The sequence below is a fragment of the Apium graveolens genome, chromosome 7, assembly GCF_009905375.1.
Source record: "Apium graveolens cultivar Ventura chromosome 7, ASM990537v1, whole genome shotgun sequence".
In the NCBI taxonomy this organism is placed as follows: domain Eukaryota; kingdom Viridiplantae; phylum Streptophyta; class Magnoliopsida; order Apiales; family Apiaceae; genus Apium; species Apium graveolens.
The window spans coordinates 117,800,632-117,823,074 of NC_133653.1; positions in this window are offsets into that span (position 1 = coordinate 117,800,632).

Sequence of the window (22,443 nt, forward strand, 5' to 3'; positions counted from 1 at the left end):
AACACACAATATTTATATTTGCACGTATAAACACGCTAGAAATGAAAAATACGGCTAAAAGCGACTTCTACGGAAAATTCTAAAAATTATGAAATAAATATATAAACACTAAAATGCTATAATATACTCAAGTACGGAAGCGAAATTACGAAATCGTTACCCAAAATAAATTATGATCACCCCGAGTAGAATATTTGATGTCCAGAAAATATCTCCAAAAAAATCTGAGACTAATAGCCATAAACATATACACGCTGAAACACCATGTGGAGTAATCAACGTCGTCAAACTCTTTTTCTACTCCCCAAAAATAAATTAAAATCGAATATATGCTCCGCAAATTTTCTTCTCAAAACCTCGCAATATATATACCTATAGGTATCGAAGCGCTGATCGTTTGTATATATAACAATTGAAATTTGGATTGACGGTTTGTAAAATATGAACTTTTGAAAATTAAAAATAATTAAACATACGAAAAAGGAGAGAGGAGAGAAGGACCGAGGAGAGGGTAATATGTGTAAAACAAAAAAAATAAAGGAAGGGGGCAGGGGTTAACGCGGGTAAACAGCAGCAGGTGGGGTGGGGTGAGTTTGCCACGCGCCATAAAACAACATGGCACGTGTTTTTGTATTGACACGTGTTCTTCTCCCTGCTGCTGGCTCATTTTGTCTCACATTTTGATTCATAACAATCCGATTTGTGGGCGAAAATAATTCAAAAAAATTCCCAAAATAATTTTATAATTTCCCAAATATTCAAAAACTAGTAAGATATAATTTTTTTAATTTTTAAAACATTTTTGGTTCGCGCATCAGACCAGCATTTCGATATTTAATGAACAAACTTGGGAGTGAAACTAACTCGAAAAATTACCGATATACTTATAAAATTCTCAGAATATTTAAAAACTAATAAAATAAAATTTTCATAATTTTTAAAACATTTTTGACGCGCGCGCTATACCTGCATTTTACGATTAAACGAACAAACATGCGGGTAAATAAAACTCGAAAAATTTCCGAAACAATTTTAAAATTCTCTAAATATTTAAAAATTAGGAAAATATGAGTTCCATGATTTAGAAACATTCTGAAATTTAATACTAAATTTACACTTATATATCGGATCCAAAATTAGATTACTTAGCCGCTAAGTAACTATAAAAATGATACAATTTAATACTAGATTTGGATAATTATCAAAACTGAGCTTCTTATAAAACACCATATGATCAAATAATGTAAAAATATCCCGTCTCTCGAGAATACGGGTTTTATTGATGTACCGATATGATTATCGTATCGAAAATTTTGCGCTGGGACTCGTACGGGTCAAACCGTACTCCGGATCGAAAAAGTCAAAACATGGAAAATGTTCAGAATAATCAAACTTGGTAAGGAATGTGTTTTCCGAAGAGTTACGGGTTATAAAATGCAAAAATGGTTGAGATTGGACGATTTTCGGCTTTATAAAATAGTTTAATAATTACTCAGAAAATAATTATTAAATCTATAAATCCTTATAAAATCATATAACAACCCAAAAATTACCAAAAAATACCATAATTATCTATGCTTTATTATTGACATATTAAAAATCAAAATACTTACACTTTATCACATATAAACACCCAAATATAAATATCAATTATCAGATAATTTACCAAAATTCCCATAATAATCACATAATAACTATTTATTGTTAAAAATAATTGCACAATATTTCCCAGATATTACAAAACAATTTAAATATACCGATATTAATAAGACCGTCTTTCAAATAACAATTGAAAATAATATGTTTAAGTAAATATTTTCAGAAATTAACAAGGATAGATATAACACTTAACAATTAGCACATTACCATTTAATAACACCAATTCGTCAAATAGCGATAAAATATCCACCATTTTATTCCTTCTAAATCATAAAAGCACATATATATTCAAATAATAATTATAATAATTCTAAAAATACGGGATATTACAATCTACCCCTTATAAAGATTCCATCCTCGGAATCAGAAGAAGAGAGCACTAGGGATCTTCTGGCCAACTTTCCAATCTTGCATACATAACTTTTCTCAAAATTTCAAATAACACTGAAATTCCTTATGCCACACAGTTATCACGGAAGCTTCACTCTGCACCATTGTTCCATCCACATTCTTTGACCGATTGCTCAATAGAATCACTTTTACTGATAGAGAGAAAGAAGAATAAAGAGGAAGATAAAGAAAAAGAAAAAGAAAGAGAGATAGAGATAGAGATAAATAGAGAGAGAGAAATAAAGAAACAAACTAACTTTGTTATACGCCACTGATAGTTTAATCGCATCGCAATCCGCCGTTGCTATTCGAAATCCCATCACATAGCCTTACTTTGACTTGACCAAGATAACTCAGCTCAACTTGATTGGCATACCGTCGTATATATGAGATAATAAAATCATGAAATTTCAAAGAGAAAGGAATTTCATATCATAACGGGTGTCCCACCATTGTGGTTACCAACATCTGAATTTGTGAAAAAGTATTGTAGAAATAAAGAATAACTGAGAGATCAATATGATCAAATGAACTTGGAGTTGTGTTCCCAAATTAAGACATTACTAAAGGTTTTTAACCTTCTTGTAGTCATAACACACACAAGTGACGGCATCCCATCCAACTCCTATCACACAGACAGGTATACCTTGTGTCCCCTATAGTTGGGGTTGTTCATCTCAGTCAGAATAAAAGAATATGAAATGAATTCAAAATCAAATGAATAATAAAGGAATTCTACTAAATGACTTGTTAATGTAATCCTTAGATCAAAAATGAAAAGGTTTCAAAGCTAATATTTATGCAGAAAAAGAAAAATCCAGAAAACAAGATTCTGGCATAAAATGGTTAAGTAGTGTCGTATCACCAATAAACTATCCACCATATAAGAAAGGTGGAAATTTCAATATTGCAACCTGACAGAGCTATCAAAACCTGGAAAAAGGCTTCATAACAGCCTCTCGCACATTACGTGATTGAAAACAAGTGTTAAAATTATATCCTGTAACATATACCTCTTTTTGAGAGATGTCAAAAGAAGTTATAGAAAGAGAAGGTATTTCCAAGGTCTTAATACTTATCTTCTATTGGAACCCTTCTGTTGAATCGTCAACCGTTTCTAGACACTTCTTCATGTTCTAAGGATATCAATAATATTCATCGTCATTGAATCTTAGTAGCCTCAGAATATTCCACGAGAAGTTTGCAACTGCCAGGAGTTTTGTCCAGCTCAACACAACCATCTCAAACGAATGAGCCTATTTTAGCTTACTCGTTGGTACTATATCCAATAGTCCAACAGGATCTCGATATGTGCTCAAACGTCCTTACATAATTATATACACTCCTACACTCTCTCGATTCTAGTTTACAATAACCTCAGTTCTGATACCAACCGATAACGCCCCCAAATCTGGGGTCAGGGGATTTGGTCGTCACGATGAAACCTCAATCCAAATTAACCTGTTAAATCAATAAATAAATGCCAACAGTTGAAATATAGCATCTGTGACCCCAAATACACCAGGAACTTTTCAGGTTACAGTTCAAGAAACAAGAAGTCCAAACTTCACAAATAATTTTTCACTTTCTTGTCAAACTCTTTTCACAAATTCCCAAACTCAAAACTTTACCCACTAGTATTGAAAGAGATATGTCCTAAGTCCAATCATGTATGAGGATTTAGGAATAACTTTTATGTAATCTGTTTTGATTTCATTGATATTAATAAAAGACTTATTTTGTTTTTATTGCGGGCTCTATCTATTTAAATATTTAAATAAGATATACCACAGTTTAGAGTAAAGCTTTTTATGGATTGTGATGAGATCATAATAATGAGACCTAAAAGATGATAACTCTAAACTTAAATAATTCCTGGACGTAGGATTACTAACTGGTAATTAATAATCTGCAAAGATCGGTACATATTATGCTTGCTTCATTATGAAGGATGTCTGTTCTCATAGACATTTGTGTGGTGACACTATAGCTAGTATGTAGGTGCTTATTATAGAATAAGTTCACCGAACATGACTCACACAGCTGAACAACTGATACAGTTCACTCACGTGTCAGCAGTTGTTCACATAGTGATAGTTGTACAAGTATCCTTAGACTTGAGGTCATCATAGTCATCTTGTATACACTGAACTATGCTTTGGTTTAGTTCTTGGTCTCAAGGGACAATTATAAGGGCTTTACTGGGTATAAGAATTTGTACACGAAGATAGTGTATGATCAATAAAGGATCTACCCCTTCCAGTGAAGGAAGAGAATGTTCAATGCTGATCCACTTATGTTAGTTCATGAATCTCTGGCCAGAGTGAATGAAATTAGAAAGGAGTTTCTAATTTACATTAAATAGAACTAAGCATAGTGAATGGGAAAGCAAGTGATTAAATATGATAGGCTTGACACAATTTCCATGCCTTGTATTTAATCGTGACATTGCAGGGTAGAAGGAATTGATTGTACGGTAACTACTCACTGAATAGGTTCTTGGTATTGTAAGCAGTGAATTTGTATTATCCGGATAGTCGCGATATGCTGAGAAGTATCCCTCACGATGTAGAATAAATATGATTAATTAATTAATTATATTTAATGAATTAGAGAATTTATATAAATAATGATAAAATATTTTTATTATTATTTATTTCTACTATCGGCTTAATATTGAACCTACAGGGTCACACCATAAAAGAGAATGATTTAATGGTGGAGGAATTAACTAATAATGGCTGATAATTATTTATTTATGAAATAAATAATTAATTGGAAAATTTAATAATTGATTAAATGAGATTTAATTGATTATAAATTAATTAAGAAAATGTTCTTAATATTATTAATTAAGAATTTAATTTTTGGAAATTAAATCAAGAGAGAGAATTATTTCTAAAGTGTTTAGAAAAAGGATTAATAATTAAAAGGTGTTTTAATTATTAATGAGAATAATAAAGGATTAATACTAATAATATGTTATGAGAAAATTTTCAGCTGAAAATTTTGCCTATAAATATACTATTATAGACCCTATTTTTGTCTCAACCAAAAAGATTTATAAAACCCTAATTCTCTCCATCTCCTCCTCCTTCATTACATCGTTTTCTTGGTGGATACCGGTGGAGTGCTTCACACTTGAGGAGCAGCTGCTAAGGATCTCCGTTCATCATTTTTGGATCGCCATTAAAGACCTCCATCTTTCTATTAACGTAAAGCTTCTTAAGGTAAACATACTGAACTACGAATTAAATATTATTTTTCGCATGGATCCTGCGGAGGGTTTCGATTTTTTTTAAGATTTAAATTTACATTTTCGCTGCGCTTATGTGCTAAAAACCCTTCAATGGCATCAGAGCTACTTGCGAAAAGTTTTTAATTCGTTTATGTGTTTAACTGTTTTCGATATATGAGCATATACGTGTTTCACCATGATTTGATGTTGATATAATATGCTTATATATGTATGGTTTTGAATATATGATATTCATGTGAGTTGTATAATTTTAAGATGATTATGTAATCTGTAAATATACTGATATATACATGATTTATGTTTGTTCTAATTATGAGAATCATATTAGATACGGATTCTGAATTGGCTGCTGCAGATTTGCTGAAATCTGGGTCTGGTGTCCGATTTACGCAAACGAATACCCTATTCCATAGGTAAAAGAGCGTCTGAACAAAACTGATAGCATAAGCTATCATCGACTCTTCTGTAAGGCGTTTGACGTCGTTTACTGCCCGTAAACAGTGATTCTTGTTTTTCTGATTTGATTCTGATTTTTCTGATTTTTGTCATATTTTCTTTTTATGATTAGATCATGGATAATATGATATGTTAAGATCAGATTATGCATTTTAACATGCTTTTATTTGTTGTATGAGCATGGTGGATGGTTATGGCCTTTCAACCATAGTGTAATGGTTTTGGTTTTGGTTTTAAATACGACTTGCATGTCGTCAATCTTTGTAATCATAAATCTCGAATGTAACTCGAGTTATTCTTGTAAGTTTATTAGATTAGTTTATTCTTGTAAGTTCATTAGATTAGTTTTACTTTCAATCATGTAATGTAATTGAAGACTCAGGAAGGCTATCCAATGGAGGTGATACAAAGAAGAAGACGAGGCATACAAGAAGACTTATGTAATAAGTAGTTATATTTATTTCCATCACCATATTAGATTGACCTTGATATTTATCATGAACTTGATAAAGATCACATAGGATGGGGCCATAACCAAACATATTTACTTTATTGCACTTTACATTTACTTGTTTATTTAATTTTATATATGAGATATATGACTATATTTACCATGCGATGATAGATTTAGGTGAACTTAAATCAATATAAGGCGTGCTCTAGAAAATCTAGCATAGGAATCGTTTCTTGCCTTAACAATAAATATTATGAATACGATCATGAGATTCTTGTGTTTATGAAACACGTAATTGAATATGAATTTTCAATATTGAGAGAAAGGATGATTCTGTCAACAACAGATTTCTATCTGTAAGAAAGGGTTATTAAGTGACGCCTCTTGACAATGCTCCACCCGATCTGGGAATCATCTGATTATCGATTATTGATTTGAAATATTTAATTTAAAAGGAAGAATCTCTTTATAATATGATTATGATTGTAACGTAATATAATCCCTCTAAAATTAAATAATATCAAGTAGTAATTGGCCAATAACACAACGGGCTTGTGTCGGTCATAGCCTTCCAACATGGTAGAAAGTGGTTCTTATTTTTAAATCATTGTCGTTTCATGCTACAGCCGAGGGCTTTGATTTCGAAATAAGAAATACTTGTCTATTACATAGAGATGTGTACATTGAATTAGAATCTAAAGGTCGGTATGTGCTACAGCCGTGGGCCGTTGGAGACTGATTCAATTGTACGAAATGTTGGGTTAGACTTGACTTAGAATATTGAGTTTGTCGTGCCACAGCCGTGACTCAATTATTCAAGAGGCTAAACTTATATTAGGGAATAACATAAGATGTAATTGACAAGAGTTGTCTGCCTATTGAACATCACATTACGTTTCGTGCCACAGCCGAGGTTGTGTGATGGAATGTAGGATCCCTATTCCCACTAGAATTATGAAAGCTTAATTTTCACTTAGGGAGTTGAAAAAAATTAAATAAACTAGTGGGAGACACTTATGAATAAAAACCCGATTCATATAGTGTTTTGAAATGAAATTGAATATTTGCTAAGTGTTGTTATGTGTTTATCATTTACAGATTTACTATATTCGTCATGTGTTCTGCACTATCACTCTGGAGCATACTAGATGCTCATAAGTTGACTGGTCCTAATTTAGCTGTTTGTTTTCACTGTAACAAGGTGGGGCACTGGAAGAGGAACTGCAAGGTTTACCTTGCAGAATTGAAGAAGAAGGGTAGTAAGACTATCGCTTCTGATTCAGGCATGTCCATGATCGAAGTTAATATGTTACTAGGTCAAATTTCTACTTGGGTATTAGATACCGCCTATGGTTCTCATATTTGCAATTCGTTGCAAGGACTAAAGGGAAGTAGGACTCTTGAAAAAGATGAGGTGATTCTACGTATGGGAAATGGAGCAAGGGTTGCGGCCATATCTGTAGGATCATTTAGTTTACATATGCCTACGGGCAGGACTATTATTTTGAATAATTGTTATTACGTTCCCTCTACTGTGAGGAATATTGTTTCTATTCCTATGTTGGATGTGGATGGTTTTTCATTTATTATTAAGAAAAATGAATGTTCTATCCTTAGAGATAATGTTATTTTTGGTCGTGGCATTTTAAATAATGGTCTGTATGTATGTGACGTAGAACATGATTTACTTCAGATTGAACAAACTAATAAAAGAAAATGAGATGATGAAAAGCTGACCTATTTATGGCACTGTAGGCTAGGTCATATTAGTGAAAATAGACTGCGGACATTACATAAGAAAGGGTTACTTGAACCCTTTATTTTGAATCATATCCTACATGCGAGTCTTGTCTCTTGGGTAAAATGACCAAATCTCCATTTAGTGGACATGGAGAGAGGGCTGCAGATTTGCTAGGATTGGTACACACAGATGTATGTGGACCAATGTCTACGCAAGCGATGGGTGGATTTTTGTACTTCATTACTTTCATAGATGATAGATCTAGATTTCGATATGTGTATTTGATGAAACACAAGTCTGAAGCCTTTGAAAAGTTCAAAGAATATAAACATGAAGTGGAGAAACAAACCAAACACAGTATTATAACTCTTCGATCAGATCGAGGTGGTGAATACTTGAATGGAGAGTTTCTAGATTATCTCAAAGAAAATGGTATAGTCTCCTAGTGGACTCCTCCATATACTTCACAGTTAAATGGGGTATCTGAAAGGAGAAATCAAACTTTGTTAGACATGGTTCGGTCCATGATGAGCTATGCGAATCTTCCAATATTCCTATAGGGTTATGCATTGGAAACCTCAACATATTTACTGAATAAGGTGCCTTCCAAATCTGTTACTCAAACACCATATGAGATATGGAAAGAAAGGAAACCGAGTCTTAAACACGTTAAGATTTGGGGATGTCCAGCTTATGTCAAGAAAGTTGACCCAGATAAGCTGGAATCTCGATCCGTAAAATGTAATTTTGTGGGATATCCTAAAGAGACTTTGGGGTATTACTTTTACACCGATCATCGGGTGTTTGTCTCCAGACATGCTACCTTCTTGGAAAAGGAGTTTATCCTTGAAGGAAACAGTGGGAGCAAAATTGAACTTGATGAAGTTCAAGAAGCATAAACTACTACGGATCAAGTGGAAACACCTGCTCAGACTGAACAACCTTCTGTGGAACAGCCCATTCCTAGAACAGGGAGAGTGTCTCGCCAACCTGAGAGGTATTATGGCCTTATCATTGAGAATGACAATGAGTTGTCAATCATTGATGATGACGACCCTGTGACCTATAATGAGGCTATGAGTAGTGTTGACTCAGAGAAATGGCATAGTGCCATGAAATCCGAAATGGAATCTATGTATACCAACCAAGTATGGACTCTGGTTGAGGCGCCTGAAGGTGTTAAGCCTATTGGGTGCAAGTGGGTATACAAAAGAAAGATTGGAGCAGATGGCCAGGTGGAGACCTATAAGGCCAGGCTCGTGGCAAATGGATTTAAACAAAGGCAAGGGATTGACTTTGATGAAACTTTTTCGCCTGTAGCCCTGTTAAAATCAATTCGGATTTTGCTTGTGATTGCTGCTTACTACGACTATGAGATCTGGCAAATGGACGTGAAAACGGCCTTCCTCAATGGGGAACTTGAGGAGGAAGTGTATATGACACAGCCAGAGGGTTTTCTTTCCAAGGGAAATGAACACCTCGTGTGTAAGCTGCTGCGAACCATATATGGTTTAAGGCAAGCTTCTCGTAGATGGAACATCCGTTTTGATGAGACAATCAAAGAGTTTGGTTTTATCAAAAATATAGATGAACCATGTGTCTACAAGAAGGTTAGTGGGAGCGCGGTAACATTTATTGTATTGTATGTGGATGACATACTTCTTATAGGAAATGATATACCGATGCTACAATCAGTCAAAGTATGGCTATCAAAGAACTTCACCATGAAGGACTTGGGAGAAACATCCTACATTCTCGGTATGAAGATCTATAGAGATAGATCTAGAAGAATGATAGGTCTTACCCAGGGTACATACATCCAGAAAGTGCTTAAAAGGTTTAGCATGGAAAACTCCAAAAGAGGTCTCATACCGATGGGCCATGGAGTGTCCCTTTCCGAAAAAATGTCTCCTAAGACACCTGAGGAAAGAGAGCGTATGAGTAAGATTCCTTATGCTTCAGCAATAGGATCTATCATGTACGTGATATTATGTACAAGGCTTGATGTTGCTTATTCAATTAGTGTGATGAGCAGATATCAGTCCAATCCAGGTGAAGACCACTCGAAAGCAGTGAAAAACATCCTTAAGTACTTGCGAAGGACTCATGACGTTTTTCTTATTTTTGGTGGTGAATCTGAGTTGAAAATAGAGGAGATGTCAACGTCGAGAGAGTTGACACACATAATAACATAGCAGACCCACTCACAAAGCAACTTTCTCATAGTCACTTTGATCCTCATAAAGACAAGATGGGTATTAGATACCAGAGTGATTGGCTTTAGTATAAGTGGGAGATTGAAAGAGATATGTCTAAAGTCCAATCATGTATGAGGATTTAGGAATAACTTTTATGTAATCTGTTTTGATTTCATTGATATTAATAAAAGACTTATTTTGTTTTTATTGTGGGCTTTATCTATTTAAATGTTTAAATAAGATATACCAAAGTTTAGAGTAAAGCTTTTTATGGATTGTGATGAGATCATAATAATGAGACCTAAAAGATGATAACTCTAAACTTAAATAGTTCCTGGTCGTAGGATTACTAACTCGTAATTAATAATCCGCAAAGATCGGTACATACTATGCTTGCTTCATTATGAAGTATGTCTGTTCTCATAGACATTTGGGTGGTGACACTATAGCTAGTATGTACGTGCTTATTATAGAATAAGTTCACTGAACATGACTCACACAGCTGAACAACTGATGGAGTTCACTCACGTGTCTGCAGTTTTTCACATAGTGATAGTTGTACAAGTATCCTTAGACTTGAGGTCATCATAGTCATCTTGTGTACACTGAACTATGCTTTGGTTTAGTTCTTGGTCTCAAGGGACAATTATAAGGGCTCTATTGGGTATAGGAATTTGTACACGAAGATAGTGTATGATCAATAAAGGATCTACCCCTTCCAGTGAAGGAAGAGAATGCTCAATGCTGATCCACTTATGTTACTTCAGGAATCTCTGGCCAGAGTGAATGAAATTAGAAAGGAGTTTCTAATTTATATTAAATAGAACTAAGCATAGTGAATGGGAAAGCAAGTGATTAAATATGATAGGCTTGACACAAGTTCCATTCCTTGTATTTAATCGTGACATTGCAGGGTAGAAGGAATTGATTGTACGGTAACTACTCACTGAATAGGTTCTTGGTATTCTAAGCAGTGAATTTGTATTATCCGGATAGTCGCGATATGCTGAGAAGTATCCCTCACGATGTAGAATAAATATGATTAATTAATTAATCATATTTAATGAATTAGAGAATTTATATAAATAATGATAAAATAGTTTTATTATTATTTATTTCTACTACCATCTTAATATTGAACCTACAGGGTCACACCATAAAAGAGAATGATTTAATAATGGAGGAATTAATTAATAATGGCTGATAATTATTTATTTATAAAATAAATAATTATTTGGCAAATTTAATAATTGATTAAATGAGATTTAATTGATTATAAATTAATTAAGAAAAGGTTCTTAATATTATTAATTAAGAATTTAATTTTTGGAAATTAAATCAAGAGAGAGAATTATTTCTAAAGTGTTTAGAAAAAGGATTAATAATTAAATGGTGTTTTAATTATTAATGAGAATAATAAAGGGTTAATAATAATAATATTTTATGGGGAAATTTTCAACTGAAAATTTTGCCTATAAATATACTATTATAGACCCTATTTTTGCCTCAACTAAAAAGATTTACAAAACCCTAATTCTCTCAATCTCCTCATCCTTCATTACATCGTTTTCTTGGTGGATACCGGTGGAGTGCTTCACACTTGAGGAGCAGCTACTAAGGATCTCCGTTCATTGTTTTTGGATCGCCATCAAAGACCTCCATCTTTCCATTAACGTAAAGCTTTTTAAGGTAAACATACTGAACTACGAATTAAATATTATTTTTCGCATGGATCCTGCGGAGGGTTTCGGTTTTTTTTAAGATTTAAATTTACATTTTCGCTGCGTTTATGTGCTAAAAACCCTTCAAGTATAACTTCGAAAAGAAGTATAGTAGACCAACGATTTAGTAACATAACTAATACATACATATATATATAAACACAACTTTATACAATGGAACTTACACTAGTCCGCAAACCCTGAACCAACCACCTTCCAAAAGCTTCTTCTTTGCTTTCTCGAATTACACGGATAAACAACGCAAGCTAATCTTCACTAGAAGGTTAAATTTAAAAATAGGCAAGTATGAGCGAAAGAAATGCCCAATAAGTTCATTATAGCATATATATGGTCTTTTGATATAAAACCAACTTTTGCAATCGAGCTGAACATTTAAAATCAAATTGCTGAATCAGAAAATTTCGTTTAGGAATCCCAGAATTGATTCCTCATTTGTATTCAAAACCTTTTCAATATTTTTGAGCGAAATTGACTCAGCAATACTTTGAATCTTAACCAGAATAAACTCGTAAAATAATGTTATCAGAAATATCGTAAACAACAACATAAAACAGTGATTATGGACAGAATCATATACTCACTCAAAACCCAACTCTTGATATTAATACTCATTTTGATGTCATATCAAATTAGATATCAATACGAACTTTGATGCCTAAAACATCCCATATTGAAGTCAATATCAATCATCTATATTAATACCACTTTTGATATTTAACAACAAATTAAGTATCAACATAAATCAGAAATTAAATCAACACCGCATTTCACCTTATTATCCAAACCAAAATACTTAATAAATCATTTATTTATGATAAAAAATCAAAATAATAAAGAATTTAAGATATCAATTTAGATTTGAACCAATTATATTTCATGCCGTTCCTGATGATCAGTCACGAAACAGCACTGGTATCCTGCATCTATACCGTAAATATAGGTACCACCCGTATCCCGCAGCCATACCGTACCTATAGGGCGCCAGAAAAGGCATATATTCGCCTTGTAAGATATTACAGCTGGACCAATGTCTCGATCACCTACGCTCTAACCAGTAACCATCCATTCTTTAAATATTTTATTGAAAAGGGGTCATAAAACATCCTTGTAGCTTTTATTCCCCCATTCACTTGGGCATGAATACTCGCAAAAAAAATTATTTTTCTCAAGGTATAAAACATTTATAAATCCGATATTTGGGTAAGTAAAAACACTTAACTATTCAAAACATAGAATAGTAGAAGAGTACTTGCATAATTAACATTTAACACAGCGATATATAAAATATTTCTCTATTCTGAACTTGAGGCTTGAAAAGCAATATTTGCATAATCATAAGCAGTTGAGTATGAAAATATTGAACTATTCTGGAATTAGAATGGTGTAGAAAACTTGCATAATAGGATTCAAAATAGACATCACTTGAACGATAAGTGAAGATAGGGATACTTGCCTTTAGTTTTTAGCAGTTAGTCACACTCGCAACATCGCACTTATCTCAGTCTGGCATCTCCTGACCTCGTTGTCTTTCTATTTCAACAATTCACTGACATACTGCTCTTGCGATTGCTAGAAGCTTGATAACCAACACCATTCCATTTCACCCTTTATTTTTACTTCTTGTCCTGATCAACTCGAATGATCTGCATCTATAATTAAAAGATAACACATTAATCATCTAAATGATAATTACTCGACGAACTATGGTTCAAAACCCTATGGTCTACCCATACGATAGCCCGCACATTAAGAAGACAGTCAAATACAAGTGTAACACCCCCAAATCCGGGGTCGGGGATCCGGGTTGTCACGAGTTCCATTTCCCTTAATAACACCCACTCTTAATAAATAATCAACTACTCTGTACTATGACCCCACAATAAACACACACACCACAAGTTATAGTCTCAGAGATGAATATCCAAAAATAATCACAAGTCATTTTATTCCACAATTATATGCCAATACACCTTAAACAGGTTTCTGAATAAATTTACATTTCTTTGCCATTATTACAATTCATAAATATACATAATCTGATACATCAAAAGTTGAAAGCCTAGCCTATTGGTAGTTCCTACCTCAGCTACAGCGACATCAACGCCTATAGAAAGCTGCAGAACGTTTCCTATCCGCTCACAAATTGGGAGCTTGGTCCTGTTCATCTTGTCTATCTGATGTTGTGTGATGAAAGAAGAAAGCAAGGGTGAGCAACAAGCCCACCAAAATAATATGTATAATGATTAACAATATATGAGCCTTCTCATAGTACTCATGAAGGTCTTGGTCAAAAGAAATGAACCAAGATGATATCTTAATGCGATGAAGTCGCAAAATATTCAGTATATATATACATATATAATTTTCAAAATATTGGAAGTCCTCTTCCATGCATAATACACACAGAGTTCCAGTGTATAACTGTATAAAAATATCGTTGCAAGGTGATCTCATATATCTAACATTGTCTCAACATTTTTCTGAAAATCTTTGTCATGCATAAGATAATCATTTATTAGATATAAGTTTAAAAGATGAAGTTACAAGATACTCCAATATACTTATATCTTTTCCAAATACTACTTGAACTACCACCAATCAAGTTATAATTAGTTTCCAAAGTTCATCACATAGATGATACTACAAGACCAGATTTGAATAGATTAAATCTTTAAAATATCATCAAAATAAAATGAAGTTACGAGATACTTCATTTGATGCAAACATCATTTTGAAAACTTGACCCTGCCAACACTCAACAATCGCCCAACCGTAGCCTTTCTATCGAAGTGCTCTGGGTAGTGTTGCAGAAATATCCAATTGGATGATGAACTCATTACGAGAGTTTGCCGCGCCAGGAAGACCACTTACGATGATCAGTCGTAGTAGTGCAACCCCACCATTTTCTACATGTAGAGGAGAACCTGTCGGATTTACTTGTCAACCGAACACTGAACTCCTAAGGAATGGACCGCCTTAGCGGAACTTCCAGGCCATTTGGGCCAATATAATAAGGCTGGGCCGGCGCTACTCGACCACTTACACCACTCCTAGTTCAGATGAAATCCATGACTCTGAAACGTAAAGCTCGTCCCCACTTTCCCCAAGTAGAAACTTGTTGATACGGCTCCACCAAGAAGTCATATCTAGTTGGAAAGGAAAACTCACCGATATTTCCCAGGCGATGCCTGTTAATGGATTAACTTGTTCCACGAATTTTACTTCCCGAGTATTGGGTAAGTAATCAAAAACTCTTTTATCAAAACAGCAACCTTGTTGCGAATATAAAACACACCACAGAGCCGGATCCCTCAGGTTTTGAGCGAGTATTTAAATCCCCTTCGAAAGGAGGATCTTAAATATAAAAAAATGAGTTTTGAGATCCGCTCTAACTTTTAAAATCATTTTGAAGACTCGCAAAACATTTTTAAGAATGTTTGGAGTGATGCTGATTTAACAAAATAAATCAGTCCCAATATATTAGAAAATATCTGAATATTATTATTTAAATAATATTCCCATAAAGAATAATCTTTATAAAAATAATTGAAGTAGAAGTTTTAAAACTTATACTTGAAATGAATATTAAATAACCAAAGATATACCTATACGAAAGTACTATCTTTATTTGAATAATCAAAAGTGAGTTTGATTATCGACACCTTATTCTTTAATAAAATAAAGAATATATCTCAGCAAATAATCGGAGTCATAGATCCTCAAATGAATATTCAAATAATATTCAATAAATAAAATAAGTTGAGTCATAAGCCCTCGAATGAATATTCGAAATAATATTCAATAAATAAATAAGCTGAGTCATAAGCCCTCGAATGAATATTCGAAATAATATTCAATAAATAAATAAGCTGAGTCATAAGCCCTCGAATGAATATTATAAATAATATTCATTAAATAAAATCAAGTTATCGAATAAACCTTATTCGATTAATAGTTTTGAAAACTATAAACATATATATATATATAAATATATATATATAAAATCTACTCGGGATCCTCGACTCCTGGTTTTAGAAAATGTTTTCACCTTTGGGTCCCTATACTAAGGGTATATGCAAATTACTGCTATTCTCTAGCATAGGTATTATCAACTGAACCAACAGATATATTTGGCAAGAATACGAAACAGGCATGCATATATATACCATATCAGCATGCTTCAATATATCGCAACATTTGCTAATTAACCAACATGCATCTATCGCATGATAATGCATATACATATATACATCACAACAACAGTATAACGGATAGAAAACTTGCCTGAGCGACTTGGGGTGAAAAAAAAGCTCGGAACGAGTCTGGTAACCTATAAACAACAAGTAAGTTGGAATTAAACCAAAGTCACTTGTAAATCTATACTTTAACTAACTTAGACTCTAACGCTTGTTTTGCGCTTACTGATTTGCTTAAGTCACTCGGGTACCCTCGGCTCCACCATTTTTTATAATTTAACCTTTACGAGTTTTAAGGCGATTCCTTCGCGAGTGTCTTACCAACTGCCTAACACACTTACCATAAATGTTTCATACATTAATTAACCCTTTTTGGTCTTTAACCTATGTTTCAAAGTAAAGCGAGGGGAAAAGTTTCGTTTGCGAAACGCCGTTACTTGAAACGGTCGTTTCTCCTAAACCGTACATCGGAATCAAACGAACTACATATCAAAACGAAGCCCGTAACATGAACTATCTAAACATGGCAATGGTCAAAATCTAGCAGGGTGTTCTCGGGTCCAAATGTTATGAACAAAAGCAGTCTAAAGTAAATTGGACATTACGACGGCTATGTTTACGCGATTACCAATGTTTAAACTACTCCAATTAACCACCAACCAACTCATAACCATCAATACAACAAAACTTTACCTAAACCATACCACATCAGTCCATAATCTCCAAGGTTTTCAACTCAAACAACCACAATCAAGACCTATGAACTATAATCAAGCTTCAATTACCAAAACACTTCCAAATCAAACCAAACTACTAATAATCACAATCCATGCTTCTCATTTCACAAAACCAACCATTAAGCTTACTAACAAATAAAGTAAAAGGCTAGGGTTTGAATTTTATACCTTCCTTGGGAGGTGTTAAGTTGCTAGGAAGCCTTAGGGAGCCTCCTACAAGCTTGATCTTTCCAAAGAAATCAAGAACACAAAGTTAGGCTTTGAAGTTTCTAAAAGTCCGATTTAAAGAACTGTAAAAATGAGGGTCTTACCATGATTATTTGGACGAGACTTGTGAACAAGAGTTGTAGGCCATCTCAATACCTTTCCAATGAGCTATAGAACACAATATTGGAGTGAGAAATGAAGGAGATACAGCAGTTTTAGTGTGCTGGTTCTGTTTTGGCCGAGAGCATGAAGAACAATGCCTTGGTTTCTTTTTGATTTTGATGAAAAATGATTTGCTTGGCTTGGTTGGTTTGATTTTTGTGTTGTTTTTAGTTAATTACCTTGTTTCCCTTGATTTTGTGTGGTTCTCATTCAACCACACCTCCTTCCTTCCCATGTCATGCCTATGTCATGTTGTGATGTCATCTTTCCCTCCTTGTCCTCCTCTCATTGGTTGGGTGACATCACTCCCTCTAATCCCTTTGCTTAACTTCCTAATCATTTGCCTAATGACCGCTGATCTGTTATACGGTTCGCTTAACTTTCATTCTCGTTTATCGTTTGAAGGATCATACCCGGGATCTTATTACTTAGGTTCCCTTAACCTTTTTCAGTACATTATATTCCTTTTTATGATCCTCTATTATAATCCTTTAATTTAAATCCTTTTTATCCTGTTACCTTATACTCAATTCTTTCCGCATCTAGGGTATTTCCGGGAAAAACCAAAGTGTTCGGAATTGGATTCTGACGATCTTTACATACACTTATATACTACATAGAGTACTAATAATATCCCAGAATATCCATATCAGAACCCCTACATAGTGTGGCATGAAAAGTTTTTCTCATTCAGCAAAAACGCTATTCATAAAGGTTTCAAAATTTCCCAAAAATTGGGGTTATTACAGTCTCCCCTCCTTAAAAGGATTCCGTCCCGGAATCAAATAGAAAATGAATAGGGATACTCTCTTAGCATTGCACTTTCTAACTCTCGAGTAAATTTTCCCACATTGTGGTTCTACCATCAAACTCTGACTAGTTTGATAACCCTTTTCCTAAGCAATTGTTCCTTTTTCAATCTATAACCCTTCATGGTTGCTCCATATAGGTTACATCGGGTTGCATGTTTATGCGCTCATATGCCCTTATTTATCTGGCATCCGAATTACACTTTCTTAACATTGATACGTGGAACACGTTATGAACTTGCTACATGTTCGGGGGTAGGGCTAGCTCATATGCTAACTTCCCAAAACGTCTTAATATATCCAAGGGTCCAACAAATTGTAGACTTAGCTTCCCTTTCTTTCCGAACCTCATCCTTCCTTTCCAAGGGAATACCTATAACAATACTAGGTCCCCCACTTCCTATTCCTTGTCCTTTCGTGTCAAATCAACATACTTCATGTTCCCATCTTGGGCTACTACCAGCCGTCCTCTGATTAAAATCTATTATATCCTTGATCCTTTGGACTACTGCGGGTCCGAACATCTTGCGCTCTACAACTTCATCCTAACATAAGGGAGATCGACATTGTCTTCCCTCAAGGATCTCATAAGGCGATATCTCAATACTGACATGTGATCTATTATCGTAAGAAAACTCAATCCGTGTTAAGTGATCATTCCAAATTCTTTCAAGTCTATCGCATGGAATTTTATCACAGCTTCTAGCACTATAGCTTTGGCGTCTCAATACCCATTCTTTTCCAGTTCGTAATCGCTACTACCTTCCGTTCCTAATATTATACTGGTTATACTTTTGCTCGTTAGCGTTCTATAACCTTTTAATAACCACGTCAACCTTAGTATCACGAATGTATTTCCATTCCGAATACTACCACAACTTTATTACTCCTTTTTCAGCTGTTTCTATTTCCCAAAGTTTGATCAATCATATAGAAGTAAATGAATTTGTTGAGAGATCACTATGATCATGAACACTTGTTATATCGCTTAGTTAGTACAGAAGGTGGCCAGCCTTTAGTACTTGACAAGCAATTTAAACAATAGATGGTATCCTACTAGGCTTCTATCACATAGATAGATAGTCATTCGGCAATACCTCCCCTTTCTGGAAGGGTTGTTCTTCTCAGCTTACATGAAATGAAAAGAAGAGAAAAGAACGAATTGAAGAGAATTGTATATATGAAAAATATACTGCCACAAAATATCTGGCTTGGAACCTACCTCTGAACTATAGAGGTTTGTCATAGGAGAACAAAACATATATGTTTTTATATCAGCATCAAGTATTATAGCATCGTATTTCCCATGCCTAAATATTTCTATTCCGTCCATCATTCTATGGACCCATGCTCTTCCTCGAGCTTATACACAATCACCTTTGAAACTCCCTCGATATCGAAAATCGAATCTGGGATCTCATTCTAGACATCATCGTTACTAGAATTCTATGCTTGCACCGTAACCTTCCTCGTATAATAATATGACTCTCTATTGATAAGAAAGAATAAATATTCAATAGGTAGATACTCTACTTAATTAGTCTATCAATGATAACTTATACACTACCACGACCCGATTAGTGGTACTCAATCTCAACACCCATTCCAATACAACTCTCACGGTTGTAATCAGCTCATTACTCGCAGAATCATTGCTGCCTTACTATGGTCCACCACTGACCTATTGTAGTCATTCATTTTCCATGAAGTCTTAATAGCTAACCATACGGAGTCCATACATCTCGTATCTAATTCTTCTAAGGAGGTAACATGATCACCGTTCATGATTCATGAAGAACACTCCTGAACTTGACGTACTTTCATGACATGAAGTAGATAAAATTGCAGAAGAGTTTCAGTCAAAGCAACGATAGCAGGTTAATACAATTCTTAATCGTATGCCTTTAATTGAAGACTTAACTCAAAGGTTCGTCTAGTCCTTTTTGAAACATGGTCCTGGCTTATCTTAAGATAGGACCTTCTAAGATAGATAGCCCGTTCATGGCGATTACACGAATTAAACCTTTACCAACTACTATTACGGTTGGGTATTGCACAGTCATCAGGAGGAATGTCAATCTTCCAAACCATAATACAACCTTCACAGTTTTAACCATCATCACTATATTCTTTTGGCACAAGCGCCTATAATTATCCTCTTACCTTTAAAGTGTCGACCACCTCTTTAGCCTTTCCTGATAGTAAAATTTCCTTACAGTCAATGTCATTTTAACCACCTCCAAATAAATTTTCTACCTTATTTCAATCACAGCTTATGTGAAAATGCTTTCCTTAAAATCTGATGAGTAAAAAAAAAATCACCATTTTTTTTCCATAAGTTATTGCCTCAGTCTTTAGAGGTTAATCACTGTCATGACTGACTCTCAATCATAATTAGAACATCTTTTATCTTAAGTCCTAATTTCCCTGAACAATTTCGACCATTACTGGTTCGATCCATACTTTCTCGTGGTTTAACACGTGCCCCACTTGGCAACATTATAATTATGTCATATTTCCTTTATCAACATTTTTATTCTTGAGAATTTCGAATATTTCCTTTCTCCTTGTAAAACCTCTAAGGTTACCCTTTAATCGTTCCTCCTGTATTCCCTATATACAGGGCATATCAAAATACCACTTACTAATACTAGAACCATTGTCTATATACTTCTGAAGAATTTCTCCACCGATCCTTAAAGGTTATTATTACCTTAATCCTTTCCAATTCATACTGTCAAAACTCATACTATCCCTATTAAGGGTGAAATTCCAACCTTTATGCATTCCCCGAGGATTCATTTTAAGTTACCGATGTTCTATCCTTAATTCCACCTTTAAAAGGTACATGCATCCTTCCATGGATAAATCAAGTCATATATCCCTGATAAGGGTATCTTATTCAATCATTCCCACCTCGATAGTATATGCCTAATTTTCACAATAACATCTGTATTCAAAATGAGGTCAATCAATATGGCCTCCAAAAGATAACAACGGTTATCCGCTTTTCTTCCCTAATTTGGTAACGATAACAAGGATGTTCTGGAAGATATTGGTCGTGTTCAACGTGAACTTCTTTTTAATAATTCCTTATTTACTTTTGTTGTTTATCTCAACAGTCATCTCAATGTTGGGATATCTTTCATACCTGGCGTCTCCCTTTCTGGGTATCATGCCCCTGGTCTTACACTTCACATTCTTGAAGGTCACTTCCTTCATCCAATTTTCCTAATTTCTTACTTCCTTGTCTCCTCAGTCTATCTGCGTCTCATTATTTATCCTTCGAACTATCTCAAGGTTTCCTCGAATCCTCCCAACTTACAGGGGATAAAATATATGTATCTCTTATACCTTCAACCATCAATTTAACTCATGGTGAATCACCCTCATCCTGACGATTACATACTTTTCTATTTCTATTACTACGAGTCTTTAGGGTTTCCTCATACCCAATTCCTTTATCATTCCTCAAACTCTATTGCCTTTACATTCCTTTCCACTTCAGTTTCTTTTTATTTCCCTTTCTCTTATCATTATTTCATGAACCAACACAACATAAGCATTGATTTCAAACATCCCGTCATTCTGGATTCGTGTCCTTAGAACGAATCTTGACAACTTTTACATTTTAGATTCATAATTCATCATACTCGTCTGCCTTTGTTCTGGCTCTAAAGCTTTTACACTATCTCCTTATCTTTGGGAATTACTCTCCCGAAAACAATTGACTGAACTTAAATCAGTTTATTATAATCTCTTGCTCCGTGCCTTCCTTGGTCTTTCACCAGCGGGTGGTCTCTCTTTTTAGAGGGTAAGTGACAAAAACAGTCTTTTGTGGTTCGTCAATCATTCAGAATCTCAAATGATTCCTCTATTTCCTTTAGCCAGGCTCTTGCCTCGACTAGGTCAACCTGTTCCTTGGAACTCTGAGAGCTTAGAGACTTAAAGGTCCTGAAAGAATTTCCTATCGCATTGTTTCCTCAAGGTGGTGGTTGGGGATAATAGTCTAAGTTCTGTCTAGACAGGTCCATGAATTGCCGTATAGGAGTACCGTCTCGGGTCTCCTTTCCTTACTCGACTTTCTGTTTCCTTAGTATGAAATGTTTCATCCTACTCCCCATAATTGGGGTCATTTTTTTTTTTTTTTTAAATCCTCATTTTCCACTCCATTATGTCATGGGTTCCTTCTATCTTGATGGCGACCTCCCTGACTATCACGTTCAGGGTTTGCTCTAAATCTTATTCCTCCAACTATGGCTCTCATCTAAGTTCTCATCCTTACGCTCTTGAACTTTTCGGAACCCAAATTCTATAGGAATACCTCATTATTCCCTTATCATCTTTCTCGCTATTAATCTCATATTTATTTGTTGGCTCTCTGCCTTCATTTATCACCTTTCTCTGGCACCGTATGCTCTTTTTCAATAATT